A 15,236-nucleotide genomic window follows, 5' to 3' on the forward strand; every position below is an offset into this window, starting at 1 on the left:
TCTCTTTAAGTGGTGCATTTCAGGAGCCTGTCAAAAAAAACAGGGTCCAATGTGTTCTAGTGAAATTCAAAAGAATGTACACATACATACACATGCATACACGCATATACGTGTGTGTGTGCATATATATATAATTTTTGCAGTTTGAAAGCCAGATTCAGCCATAAAAACTCTATTCACTGTTTTTATCTCTGTAATGGAAAAGATGAGTCAATCACTAACCCAGTGCTTGGGCCTGAATCTCTTGTCCCCAAAGCTGGCACAAACAGAAGTAACTCAAATGAATTATCTGGCATTACACCAGGATGAAAGTAGAGCAACTGAGAGAAGAATAATATTCCTCTGTGCACGAAGCTGAAGAGGTTTATTTTAGTTTCTTTTATTCCCAGGCTTTTCAGCTGGGAACACTATTTTTTTTTAACTTCATATGGTGTAACTTGAGGCTGCTATAAAAACTCCTCTATTCTTTTGAAAGTCAGGCTTCCTTCTTCCTTTGTAGCATCCGTAACCCTTGACTCTCTCACGGAAAACGTGTTCCTCAAAGATTCCTCACAAGAGTGATTGATTCAAGGTTGGTTTTCTACTTGATTTCATTTCGTGCAACAGGGAATATAAGCAACATTGACCTAATCTTATCACCTGAGGCATGGAAAAACAAATAAATTAAAGTGAATGATTTGCGTTTGCTGCAAGCATCCATGGCTGTTTGCCCATAGGATCAATTTTATGGACTCGTCGGCCCCACATCCTGCAGGACCTGGGAGCCAAATCTACATGGCTTTTGTATAAGCCCAGCTCTGATTTATCCAGCCTGTTTGGATCCAATGCATCCTATGGCAGCCCAAGCTGCCAGCAGATGTCCAGAGCTCAGCTCACTCTGAGCATCATGTTGTTACATTGTACATTAACAATCCCCCAAATGACCACTGTCACCTTCCTCCAGTTACATCCCTGCATCATTTAAGGCTTTTCTTATGTGGCTGAGATATGCCCACTGTGTGGACCGTATGCAGCACCACATGAGGGTATCTCAGGGAGGACAGATGTCGCACAAACCTTTGCTGTGTGACTGCAAGGACCCTTCTAGCACTCACATTGTGTTGGCTTTACTGGTGTCACGAAGGCTCTATCATCTTTCACTCTATCCTCAGTTACCCATCACAGTCGACATATGGACCAGTTGACACTATTTGCAAAACGAAAGTGGAAAGAGGAGCTGGAATGAGGCGTAAGCACATCCAGAACTGCAAGTCAGGCTTAACTGGTGGACAAAATTCAAAAATCTTTTGACAACCTTGTGACACATTTATCTCGCAGTTGGTGCTCCTCAGGAGCTCACTCCCAGGACGAGTGTCCAGGCTGAGCCAAGGAGATGGGGGAGCTGGGGCTGGCCAGCTGCAGCTCTTCCACCTGATTTCAGTTCAGATAGATACATTGCACAGCAGACACAGGAAATCGCTAGCCAAGAACACAAACCAAAATATACACGGATCTTTAGTTTCATTTTAGCAGTCCCAAAAGGCAGCTGATTCTCATTAAAAGTATAATACCTGAAAGGCTGGAAAGAGGAGGCACCTTTGCAAGAGACAGACTTGGCAGGAGCCTAATAGATCATCCTCTCCATCCCTCTATCACAAGGCAAGATCAGTTCTACCCAAGACCTTCTCAGTAAATGTTTGTCTAAGTTATTTTGAAAAGAGAAAGAAATACTGGAGTGAGTTCCCATCGCTTCCCCACGAAAGCTATTCCATCACTAGTCCTAGCATTAAAAAGTTTTTTCAATGTCTAAACTAATAATATGAGATGAAGAGTTCAATATGACTTGTCAATCACAAACTACAGATGTTTCTCTGTAAATATTCTCACCAAAGTATCAGTTTTATTATTATTATGTTACTAGGATTATTCCAATTGCAGTACAATCTGAAGATCTCAGTTAGGGTCAGGACAAAACTGAAGCAAGCCATCAGTTCAAACCATCAGTCAAAGCTACCAGTCAAACCACAGCCGTCAGCCAAACTGAACCAGTCTTATCTTCTTGGGACACTCTACACAGCCAAAGGCAAGGTCAGCCCAGGAAGCCACTGGGGATATCTTTCTTAAAAGCAATGTTTCAGAGAGGGATTAGATAGTATGTCCAAACGTCTAAGGCAACCAGCCCTTCCTGCAATTTCAGGCCAAAAGGTCTTGTCCTCAGCAGACACAGAGAAGAGATACACCTCTTTCTTTGCCACTATTGGATTCTTTGAAAGCTGTTGGCTTATCCTGCTTTGCTGCTCCCTTCTTTTGATCTAAACATCCTCAATGGCTTCCATCCTTTGCCATGGTCATGTTGGCTACACCCTGATCCTTGTTACCATCCTCTGGCCTCCTCCTCAAAAAATCTTGGAGCCCACCTGGCATCCACTGCAGTCAAAGAGAAGATAACCTCTAGGTGGTCCAGCCTTTAAATATAGGTTTCCCAAGCTGCACTAAACCAGCAGCTTTTCCCTTCACATGGAGTCTGTGCTCAGTGGGACTTGCCCATTGCATCCAGTCTGGCTGTATTTTTACTGTTCAAGCAACAAAGTAAGCTGTGGTTGAAAGCATTTCCCTAATACTTTGGTTTCCTCTTCAGTTCCTGTCCCCTTGTTTTGTTTTGTTTAATTTAATGTCTCAGGATGATTTAGAAACTCACAGGAACCCAAGGGGATTGCAGCCACTGAGATTTATTTGGTGCAGCAGCCCTGGAAGCGGCACAAAGCATCAAGCTGCGTGTTGTCCTGTGTTTCAGGTCTTGCCATCTCTTCCTGCCTGTTGCTCTGTTTCCACCAGATATTCCCATCCCTGGAGCAGAGCTGGCAGAATGAATGGCAAGACTGGTCCTGATCCTGTGAAAGCAGTCCTCTGTACTACTTTCAACTATTCTAGCAATCTCTGTAGTGAAAGCCACTGGTCAGCTGTGGGGGAGGGTGGTAAAACCAGCCAGAATTGTTAACTTCTGAAATGTTTATAATTCAGATCCACAGGCCTAAAGTTTGACAGCATGAGGATGCCACTATGATACTGTCGAAGGTACAAAGTGGAATCAACAGAGTAAAATTAGTATAAATTTTCAAATGGACACTTATTTTGATGCAGGTAATCTTCTTTTGTAGAGTAAGTCCATGAAAGCAGGTTAAAGGCAGACCAAAATATATCAGCCTGTCAATGAAAGAAATGCATCTTCCCAGCAATATGTATTGACAAGACTGTACTAGGTTAATTAGCTTGGTAGTCAACAGCATTGCACACCGTTTAACCTTTGCATTGAGCTTCTCAGTCATGTGCTTTTCTCTCTTAAAAACAAAAAAGCAATGTTGGGGAAAGATGTCAAACCTTGTATGACTCCAGATAGCAGCTGGAACATAGATAAGTTTCTACTTACAAAAACCTTTCTCCGAAAGACTTTTAAGCTGGGCTTCTATGTCCACCACTCGGTAATTTCTTTTCCTCCCTGAATCTATCCATTGCTCTAATAAAAACATTACCTCTCTCTACAAACCTTGTGTTACTCATATCCTCAGGACATCAGGGCTACAGAAACACTCCTATTAAAAAGTCAAATGAATAATACATTAAGGAGGATTTCTCTGTAAACATGTCTTTCATGCCTTGTGTTTACTTACTCATAAAAAAACATGAAGAGAGAGCTTTGCTTTACAGCTCAAGAAAGGTGCAGAGAAGGATGACAAAGATGATAAAAAAGTGTGGAATAGTAGCCCGAGGAGGAACAATTAAATAACCTTGGACTCATTTCCAGGCTGAAGAGGTGGCTGAGGGAGTACAAGAAAGGTCTATCACACTTCTATCCCTCTCCTAAATGGTTTTCTGTTGTTTGACACCAAACCAACAGACTGCAAGGAGCATTCCCATAGGGCTCTCCTGGCCCTGCAGATGCTGTAAAACGAAAGAGGGACAGGGAATAAGCTCAAGGGCTGGGCTGCTGCTTGCAGGCTTCACGCTCACCAATATATCCTCGTGCCACATCCCAAGGTATAAAACATTTGCTGTCAGGTTCCTGCTATGAAGCACAACTCTAGCAGGCTCCACCGCAGCCTTATTGTTGTGACCTTGACCTGAAAACAAGATAATGAAGGTATGGAGATAATAAAGACAATGCAGATGATGATAACAAACCTGTCTCAGGACCATGGGAACATAAGACATGTCATGAAGAAGAGCCAGGGCCAAGTGTAACATAGTGTGGACGTAGCCAGGAACCAGTTCCAGGACAGGCCTGTTTTGATTTAGCAGTCTAGATATAGCCATTTTTAGCCACCTAAACATTTTTAGGTGTTTCTCCACAGAGCAACAACCTTGGTGAGACCAAAGGCCAGAAGGGACCAGATTCTGGTCAAAAAACAACCTTCATGGAGGCCCAGGTAAGGGCAGTCCACAGCAGAAAACCACCTTTTATTCCTTGCCCCATCTGTGGTCTGAAGACTCCCTTTAGACGCTGAAGTTGACTCCCAGTTCCTTCTTCCAAGTCACCTCTATTTTTCAAACGTTATTCTCCTGTGTTTCTAGCCACCCCTGGCTGTGCTAAAACATTTTGGCCATGCAAACACTTTGGTTCCTCAAGACAGGCCATGGACCTGTGTAGCTGATTTTTCTTTCAGTCCCAAGCACACTGTGCCCAGTGTCGTAACGGGACCTGTAATCCGCAGCAATGGAAACAATTCATTATAATAATTAAATCAGTGTTTCATTTCTCAGTATGACCTTATTTTGCCTGGCTGTTGGCCTGCAAGGGCACCTCTGGGATTCATTGCAGTGTTGCACATTGCTGAGGGAGGTAGCTTTGCTGTCTCCCAGCCTTACAGGGCAATACTTCCTCTGGAGCAGATGCTTGGTGCCATGTCTCAGCCTCGTTTCACACAGCAATAAGGCTTGTGGAGCCATGTCCTGTGTCTGTCCCTCGCTCCATACCTTTGGGACAGTTTGAAGAAGATCAGACTGAGGGCTCTGAGTATTTCACATTTCACAGAAAGACGCAGACGGTAGAAGATGGAGACCCATCCTCACCTACGAAGGCTGCAGTTGTAAACACAACCCTTATTAGACCTTGGAGAATCCACACAGGAGAAACCTCTGTGCTGCTGCTTGGGCCCTGCAAGTAGGTGAAAGACATCAGTCCCCTGCAGCAAATCCACAGGTAATTCATGAAATGACTTCTTTCTTCCTTACACTGTCAGCTTGGAAATAACCCATCCCAGCGCTGCATTCTCCTTCTGTGGGAAAGGGGGAAACTGAGGCGGGGAACTTGCTCTGTGCTGTCGAAGGGAAGACGACCCCAGATTTCCTAAGCTGGGTGCTTTATCCCCCACATCGCACCGCTGTGCAACAATTTAAGCCACACAATTGCCAGCTCTGCTTTCATGGGACAGTGGCTGCAGGGGGTGGTTACAGAGAAGGAGCCCCAAAAACCCCTTTCCGCAGCTCTCGTGGAGTCTGCCAGCATCTGGACAGCCCACAGTTTCCCCAGTCTAAAACAATTCCCCCGCCAACATCAAATATTCGTTTCCTGGAGGGGGAGGGAGGCCAGTCGATGTTTTGGGGAGAGGAGGAAACCAATGTACTTGACTAGAACGTGGGAGGTGGCTAATCATAAAAGATCATGGTAGAAATCATCAGTGAAAACACAAAAGAAGACAGGATGTTATCACCACCAGACATGATTAAGAGCATTATTTGGATGTCAGAGAATCGGTCAATGTATTTAATGCCTACCAGGAGAATTCTGCTGCAGGATTTCAGTTTATACCTGAGAAAACAATCTTATTTCTAACTGCAAGTTTAAGATTGGAAAGTGGGAGGAACTTACGAACCCAAGCCATATCCTACATTTTCAATGAGCATTAGACAGCCTTTGAGTGAGGGAGTTTGTATGACTCCCTTCCATAGACTGTCAACTTTGAAAACTAACGATGACAGGGTACTGCAAGCTAGAATCAAAAAGTGTGGGGAAACACCTGGAGATGAACATTTCAATGAAGAACATGGATCACGTTTTAATTGCCCTCTTTATTTCTGTATTTCGGTGGAATGCTCCTAAAGCAACCATTAATCAATTGAATTCTCATGAGAAAGAGTCAGGGCTTGTTTCACTTATCTACACTTAGATGCCTGGAGCCATCTGAGATGCCCAGGGTATCTGAGACATTCAGATAAGGCTGGCTACGTAGGACATGTGCCTTTCTGGATGTGTGGCTAGAAGCCGAGCGTGATGGCATGATACTCAGGCACATCTAAAATTGCACTAGACACCTACGACAGAGCAACTGTCTGGCACCCTCAAAGTCCAGGCCCCCTGCTACAAAATCAGCTCCATTTTCTGCCAAGAATGTGACATTTAAGTGCAATCCAGCAAGTGATAAACCTGTAAATGACGAGAAAAGTTAAAGAGCAGTCTGGCACTTCCCAGACAACCAGCTAGTCCCTAAAGTAAAGTATTTTACTAACTTTTATTTTTAAGCTTTTCTTTAGCAAACATAGCATGTCTGAATACAAATTATCACAAAGATCAAGATGTTCAGATCTGAAAATACCTCAAAACAACTTTCTGCTTTAACCTTTGCATATTTTACATTTTTTTTCCTTATAATCATATTCCACCCACTAAAGGACTTCAGAAGCACCGGAAAGCAATGCTTCTATAGTGGGTATTTGTTAGAACATAATGTCTGCTATAAAAAGTAGCTGGGAATTATTAGAAAGTGTCCTGAAATAAATGTTCCTCATTAGACCTATGCTAATTCAGAGGATCATATCATTTTGAAACAAGGAAGTATACGCAAATAACATCTGTCTCACAATTAGAAAATGGCCCCAAGCCTAAAAGTTCAAGTCTGGATCTAGATCTTACACCTCACGAAGTGTCAAGAGCTCCAGACTTGGGATCTTCCTGAATAAAACATCAGAAACAAATTAGAAATAAGACTAACAGCAGCACAGAGAGGTCCCAGCACCCAGAGGCTCTGATGAGCCCAATGGGCAAGTCAGGTATGGAGGCACAGGTATCAGATAAATTCAGTGATCGGGAGAGGGAGATCATACATCAAGTCTCTAGCAGCTACAAGAATTTAATGCAGACGTACTATAACCATCCTCTGGTCCTTTAACCGTATAACTGACATTTCTGTCCCAGCTGTTCAGTACACCAACCGCATTTACCAGGGACAAGGTGGTACATGGTAAGGACAACTAGACGTGGATAGCCACATCTTCACAGGAATGGATTTACCCGGAAAGTTCACAGGACTTCAAATCCCTCCCTTTCCTTCCCCCATTAGCATGCTGGCAGAGCAGATGTTCTTATATCACATTGATTTGCATACCAGAGATTTACACCAGCCTATGTCTGTTCACGAGAGATATTTATACCCGAAGGAAACAGCACTTTGGGGTGTAGAAATGACAGCACAGACTGCAAAAAAAAACCAAAACAGTGAGGTAAACCTGTTGTATGTGGTGTCAGCTTGGTACCCATGGAGGATGAGGTCCAGCCTGGAGCCTACTCTTCAAGAAATGTGTGGAACAAAAGAGGATGGCAAGAAAGACCTCAGAGGCTAAGAAAACATCATCTACAAGGAAAAGTAGACTGAATCGGAGCAATTTACCATTAAGACAAGACAAATTCAGTGCAGGCAACAGGGTGCCCAGTCTCTGAGAATTACTAATGGCAAATTAACTAAGGAAAATTATAATAGGCCAAACACACAGTAATACTTCCTTCAATACTCTCAGCCTCCAGCAATTTGTATTTCCAGGACTTCCTAAGCCAGAGAGGGTCTACTGGAATTTAATAGCCCTCAGGGGATTTTATCTGTGTATTTGTCTAAGTGCTTTTTGAACCTGCCTAAGCTTTCAGTCGTCACAATATCCGCCAGTGAGAGGTTTCGTAACTTAATTACAGGCCTTGCATGCTGCATGAAGAACTACATCTGCATGTTTGCTTGAATCTATTTCTTTCATATAATTTGATAATTTGATGTTCTTGTACTAGAAAAGACTCTGAGCAATCATGTCCTACATGTTGTCTCAATGGTACTCATGATTTTATAGGTCTGTGTCATATCACAGGATAAGAAGCCAGAGGCTTCAGCTTTATTGGGATGGATTTGGGCTGGATGTTAATGAAAAATTATCTTTCTAGTGGTAAAGAGAATGAGATGTTGAAATAGATTGTATGGTAAGAGGATTAAGCTTGATTGCATATGTGTCAAGAAGGCAGACAATCAATGATGTTCATGGTGCAGTTTATCCCACTCTGAAGTAAATGTCCACGTTCAGTCAATTAAATTGCACTTTAAATTCCACTGGTTATTGACTAGATCTCCAATGACAACAATGAAGCCTCAGCAGCCTCCTCACAGGGAAATAACTAAAGTTAGAGGAGAAGAATCCCACCCATTTGAGTCAACCCAGGCAAAGCAGGACTGCCAAACTTCCATCTTTAGCAAAACTGCAGCAATTGTTAGAAGCTACTGAAATGCCATGACAATGATTTGAGTTATTGCCTTCAAATACTTGCTTTTCCTACGCGTTCTTTGATGATAAGCACACGTAACACCAGTTCAACTCCCATATATTCTTCTGACTTTGCAAATTGGGCAGTGAAGCTGCAAACAGTGGCTGTGCTCTGCCAGGTCATGGAGTAGAAGTGAAGCCAAGACGCTGAACTGTGGTAGGAAAGGATAGCATCACTTGAGTTTCCTTGTGCTGAGCAGAGCCCTGTAACAGATATTTTTCCCACTGACAGTCTAATGCTGTGCCTCTGCCCACCAGGATGCTCCCTCCTGTCCCAAACCTCCAGGGACTTGAGGGATCCACAACTGGCCTTCTCCTCTCCCAGTTGTCTTCAGTACCTTTTCTGTCTGAGTTTTGCCCTTCAGGCCTTCCTTAGGCCCCAAGCCAGAAGCCCTCAAAGTCCACGAAGGGACAGCTGCTGACTTTGGGAGGGCTTAGCTCACCCAAAATTACTTCCATGGTGGAAATGACTAAAAGAGGACCTTGACTCTGACAGGCATCACCTTCTCAGCCAAGACACAAGCATCCTCAGTACCACGGACCTATCTGGATTCCACAGCCCAGATCCACATAAGTATTCAGGCTCCTAAATCATAGCTACATTAAAAGCAGTAGAAAGATGAAGCCTCCATGAAGTTCCATGTCCAAGGTCCCTCATGGAACTGATTCCTCGGTCACTGCAACCACTATGGCTAATTCTGTGTCAGATGATAGCTAATCACCACCTCTCCATTCCTTCCGGGTACCTTTCATTATCCCTACGTCTAATTAGCTAGATCTAAAGGAATGCTAAAATAAAATTTTTCATGAATAATGGCCCTTCTTAAATCTATGTACCATAATAATGGCAATTAATTTGAACAGGCCATTTAAAAGCTATTGTATTGAGCTCAGCACAAGCCCAACTGACACGCAAAAGCCTTTTATAACCCGGTACTCTCTGCACTATCATCAATTATCTCCTAATTAAACAACAAAGTTCCCTTGCAATGCCCCAGTTAGGCATCATTACTAAACATTTTGCCATCTCTTAGTGGATTAATGTGGCTAATTAAACAACTTGCAGCATGGAGTCAAGATTGTGACACGATACTTAAAATGAGGTGTGCAAATCTCTATAAATTGTTTGAAGTCAAAACCTGCTTGGCCTCTATCGACAGAAAGGATTACTTTGAAAGTCAATAGCTTTATTCTGTTATTTTTTTCCCATCCTGGGGGAATAAAAACAAAAAAACTGCCCACAAACTCCAATAACAAATTGCCGTTGGAAATGTTGGCTTTTCCATGCTCAAAGAAGAGACAGCTCATTTGCTCAAAGTTTTCAGGGGGTGGGAGTGTGAAGGTTTTACAAAAAGGGTTTGATCAAAAATCTCCCAATAAATTTTCCATCAGTGATGAAATCTGAATCCTTCAGCTTCACCTGTACACCTGCTGGGAAGACCTCACTCCATACCGGAGCTCAACTTCACCTGTAACAGGGAACTCCCGCTGGAACTGTTCATATGCCACTATATCCAGTAGAAGGAGTTTGGGGATGATTTCTTTCCATCAGCAGGCTAACCTGCTGCTGGGAGTGACCAGGCACAGGTTACTAGTGCTATGATTGCCTGAGTGTTTCCAGATCCAGTCTACTTCCAGGAAACTTGTGGGTTTGCAGATTCAACCTCAGCAGCTGCCAGCTTTCCAGTTTGTGATGCAGCTGCCACTTTCCAGATGTTGTTCTGCTAACATCCACCTTGTAGGATCTCTGTTCTGAACCGTACATTTCAGATCAACAGCTACGGAAAGACGTGAAGGTCTGTTTAACCTAAAGAGAAAAGATTTTGAGTTGCAAACCCATACTATATGTGAGGCCACTCATAGCGCACCTGTCTGTCTCCACTGACCCTAGGGGATTAGCCAGAGTTAGACATCTGACATTCAAATTTTGGAGTCAGAAATTTCTCATAATTCACAGCACCAAGCACAATGGGTTCCTAATCCACAATGAGGAGCACATCACTAATGAAATGCTTATAATCTTTAAAGGAGGAGCCTCATCCAGGACAAAGCATAGCATTGCTATTTTCTGTTTACAGCAGCTGAGAGTGTGAATAAGCTGTTTTAGGATGTCTGAGATTCCTCCTTGGAGCTGTACTGGGGATTGTTCACATGTCCCAGTGACCCTGATGACTATGTTGACACCCAAATCCATGACAGCAAAGGGCAAACCCAAATCACTGTTCTTCTACCCTAGGAAGCAGTAAACCAACAACCTGCCCGTGAAAAAATATCTTAGAAAAACATGATTAGGTGGTACAGCAATAAACAGCATGCTAGGTATTTTCGTGTCCTAAGCTATGTCTGAGGATGTGCGGAGGGTTCAGATTTGTATTCAGATAAGGCGATCACAGTGAAACTGAAACTCCCTGCATGATAACTAGTTCTTACTAATGTCAAGGATGTTGCCTGAGTTATTATAAAATCTGAGGCACCTACCAGAAGCAAGCATGTCCCATATCATGTTGTTGGATGGCACTCAAAAAATACCCATGAAACAGTTGGCTTTTACACTCTCCACTAGGAGGCAGTCATTAAATCACTTTTAATTTGCAGACGACGACCTTGACTTTTCACTTCATCTGCCCCGCTGGGTTGAGCAATGGCTGCTGTTCTTCTCTTTGTGTCAAATTGAGCGCAGAAGGATTCAAAGCGAAAGTCGCACGCACACACATATGAAAATGATCCCTTTGGTTTTTCTGTGGTCTACAGTTTGATCACCGAATCACCTTGGAAGACACCTGACTGCATCTCTGGCAGGTTGGACGGAGATATCCTGGTTATCCATCTCTATTCTGCTGTGGCCTTCAGTGTGCTTACCGCTCTAGGATGCCGCCATCTGATCCCAGACCAACGCCGTCATATGTCACATGAATTAGAATAAAACCTACTCATGTACGAACGCGCACTTCCTGCCTTCTTATCAGCCTCGCATGTATCGTCATCCTCTGCTTATTATAGTGCCCAGTGCCCGGTCACAAGTGATCACTTCCCCTTTCTCCCTTTACACTGCAGGGTATTGCACAAACAGAAAACCAGTCCCTACCCAAACCGAACAAACTGGTCAGAGGGAGGGAAAGTACGTTTTCTGAGCAAGGGGTACAAATGCTTGCTGATGGGCTCAGCAGAGCAGCCTGACAAAGAACAGGCAAATAGACCTGTGCAATAATAAAAGTGATACCTCAAAGTTCAGGCTGCAGGAGGAAGGCCAGATCCAGGACGTCGTTAGTGAGTGGATTGGCAGCGTAAGTTGGACAGTGGTACAACTCCTCCAACATGTAGGTGACAGCCCTCTGCTTGGTCATCTGGAGAGCTAGTGCTGTCTCTACTGCAAGGAACCTGAAGAACAAGATGTGATGTTTGGGGACGCTTGGGCAGGTTAGACAGGAGCAGCCACCTCCTCCACAGCCCCACAGTCCTCGGCAGAAACAGCAAAAGCAAAATTGCATCAACTCTGTTTAAGTGGGAAGCAAATGGCTGCGCAACATCAGCCTGGGCCAGTGCTGTAGTTCCCAATCTTCTCCACCTCCTGCTCCACATATTCCAGATTATCTCCCCAAATACAGACATGCACCTTCTGAAAGCTCTCCTACGTTGTCTCTAGCTGCACACGTCTGTGCCCCTCTCTGCAATTTTTCTCATTTTCCCTTGTGTCTGTAAGTCTTCTAAGCTGAGGGACTGATGGTGACTCAGACACAGTACTGAGGCACTGAAGCATGGATTAAGGGTTCAGGCATGGAAGAGTCAGTCTGTCTACTTCCACACTTCTTTCACATTAGAAAGGGAAAAACGACTGTACAGGTATAACAGCCTGAAACAGCTTCCCCAGTTCAGCCATGCCGTCGGTATTGCAAAGTATGTCCCCGCTCTTCCAGTATCTGCACAAGTGCAATAAGAATATTTGCAAAATCGATAGTGAGACTGGTGGAGAATACAAATATACGCATGTATAAATACTCACATAGGCAGACGAGACACAAGACTGTGCTGTTACTGCAGCTCTCCTTTGTCATCTGGGCATCTCTTTTTATATCTCTAAGCTGCTGCCACCTCCTGTTTGCCCTGCTGCTGCAGGTGACGAGGCCCTCTCCTTGGTCTTAGATGCAGACACCTGTGGCGATATCCTGGGGTGTCTGGGGGTGAGGTATATATGTGTAGGCTCTTGATATCCTATGTAGATGATGCCCTTGCTACAGCCCTGCATCTAAACATTTCTGCAGATTACACATGGATATGTATGAATATGGGTTTGTATGCATGCATATCTTGCCTTTTGTTGTTTGTATGCCTTTAGATTATGCACAATGGTTTCGCTAGTCAAAGTTTTCTGGCTCTTAAAAAGTGTGTTTTTCCCTCTTAAACTAAGCTCTTAGCCTGCATCTTACATTACTCTCTTAGTAAACCCCAAACACAGACCAGTCCATTTAACTTCTGATTCCAGTCATTTCACCACCTTGCTTTCTCCCACAAGCACATTCCTCCTGTCCCCAGAGACTCAGAAGAAACAATCCTTTTCACTGACACTGAACTAAAATCATGCAAGTATTTCTATTGATCCCGACTTCTAAAATGATTAGAGGTGTGCCTACTGTGGTTCATACGAGCACAACTGTGCTCAAGTCAATGAACTTTGTCTGATTTACAAGGAGCTGTCTCTTTGACTTTACCATCTCGACAAGTTGGATCTGAATTAGACTGACAGTTCTTCATGAAAGCGAAATTCTACAGGAATTTCAGAAGCCAAAGATATAATTCCTAAAGGGAATATATACTACCTTATCATCACAGTTATTATTTAGCATTCATATTTCATTATCATCTTGATATCAGCCATGGTGAAAAGCTATCATGCTTGTTGTGGTTTAACCCCACCCAGCAACTAAGCACCATGCAGCCACTCGCTCACTCCCCCCACCCAGTGGGATGGGGGAGAGAATCGAAAAAAAGTGAAACTCGTGGGTTGAGATAAAGACAGTTTAATAGGACAGAAAGGAAGAAAAACAATAATAATGATAATAATAACAATAAAGTGACAATAATACTACTAAAAGAATTAGAATATACAAAACAAGTGAGGCACACTGCAATTGCTCACCACTCGCCAACCGATGCCCAGTCAGTTCCCCAGCAGCAATCTGCCCCTCCCGGCCAACTCCCCCCAGTTTATATACTGGGCATGATGTCATATGGTATGGAATATCCCTTTGGCCAGTTTGGGTCAGCTGTCCTGGCTGTGTCCCCTCCCAGCTTCTTGTGCCCCTCCAGCCTTCTTGCTGGCTGGGCATGAGAAGCTGCAAAATCCTTGCCTTAGTATAAACACTACTTAGCAACAACTGAAAACATCAGCATGTTATCAACGTTATTTTCATACTAAATCCAAACCATAACACTATACCAGCTGCTAGGAAGAAAATTAACTCTATCCCAGCTGAAACCAGGACAACGCTAGAACTTGTCCAGACCTTCAGAAGTGAAAATTGCCATCCCGAAGAGCTTGAAGATTCAAATAAAAAAGAACTGAGGGAAGAGAGGAGCACTACTAGAATGAAATTACAAACCCAGCTGCATAGTCTTCAATGCTAAGTGTACGAACATTCCAAATGTCAGGGTCTTCTGTACCGCATGACCTTCCAATTGCAACATGGAGCTGATTCCCTGTTACTGAACATGCAATGGCCTAAGAAATAACATGAATTTGAGAGTTTGTGCAGTGACATTTTTAAACGTGCACTGACTTTTAGGGAAAACCCACAATGAATATTAAACAAGCCCCTACATTTCCTAGGGTTGGTGTGTAGAACCTGACTTTCCTTTCTCAGTTATGTGTGGTGACCTTTTAAAATGATTTTTGTCACTGCATGATTCCTCCAGTTCTTCAGCCTTATTCATTCTGGGACTTCAAGAGAATTAAGTCTCTTCTGTTGCTAATAAATGGAGCCTTGGATTCCCTCACCTGGAAAAGGACTTTTGACTAATGCTACTGTGCATGGAAGAGTGCTCAGAAATTATGACAGCAATTGAGTACAAACCAGAGGCACAAATGAAAAGAACTGCAGGTTTCAATTCTTACTTCTGAGGCATTTAGTGTTATAGCACCTTGATGCCTTACACAACACCCGGATTAAGTCCAAATCTGCAAGGCTGTACTGAAAGATAAAACACAAAGCCTACTTATTACCTAAGTCCCACTTAAGCCTTCAAAACAGACTTCAAGTACAACTAGAGTGCTGCACTTGCCTCCTGCATGGGGGACCTTCTATGACACAGTCATTTAATTTCAGGGTATGTTTGAGCTTTTTCTTGTATATCCTGAAGGAAATCACAGGATAAACCACTTTGGATCAGACAGCAGAAAAGCGATTGTAGTGTTGTTTTTCCTCTCCATCTTTTGTTTTTCCTCTCATTAGCAGGCACTGCTGAGCAGGCTTCCAGCCATCTAATCCTTTCTAAGAGCTCTCTCTAAGAATCAAATGAAGCCGGAGGTGAAAAATGATTCATATACAGTCATGTTTATCATTGTCTGGAAAGCAAAGTGTTCAAACCAAATCCGCCAGAGACAAAATAGCCTGAGCTGTGACCGTGATGACCTACTTTTAATAATAAGTGAACACGTTAGAACTGAGTGGGTGAGGTAAATGTGTAAGGCC

Source organism: Gymnogyps californianus, chromosome 1, assembly GCF_018139145.2.
Source record: "Gymnogyps californianus isolate 813 chromosome 1, ASM1813914v2, whole genome shotgun sequence".
Lineage (NCBI taxonomy): Eukaryota > Metazoa > Chordata > Aves > Accipitriformes > Cathartidae > Gymnogyps > Gymnogyps californianus.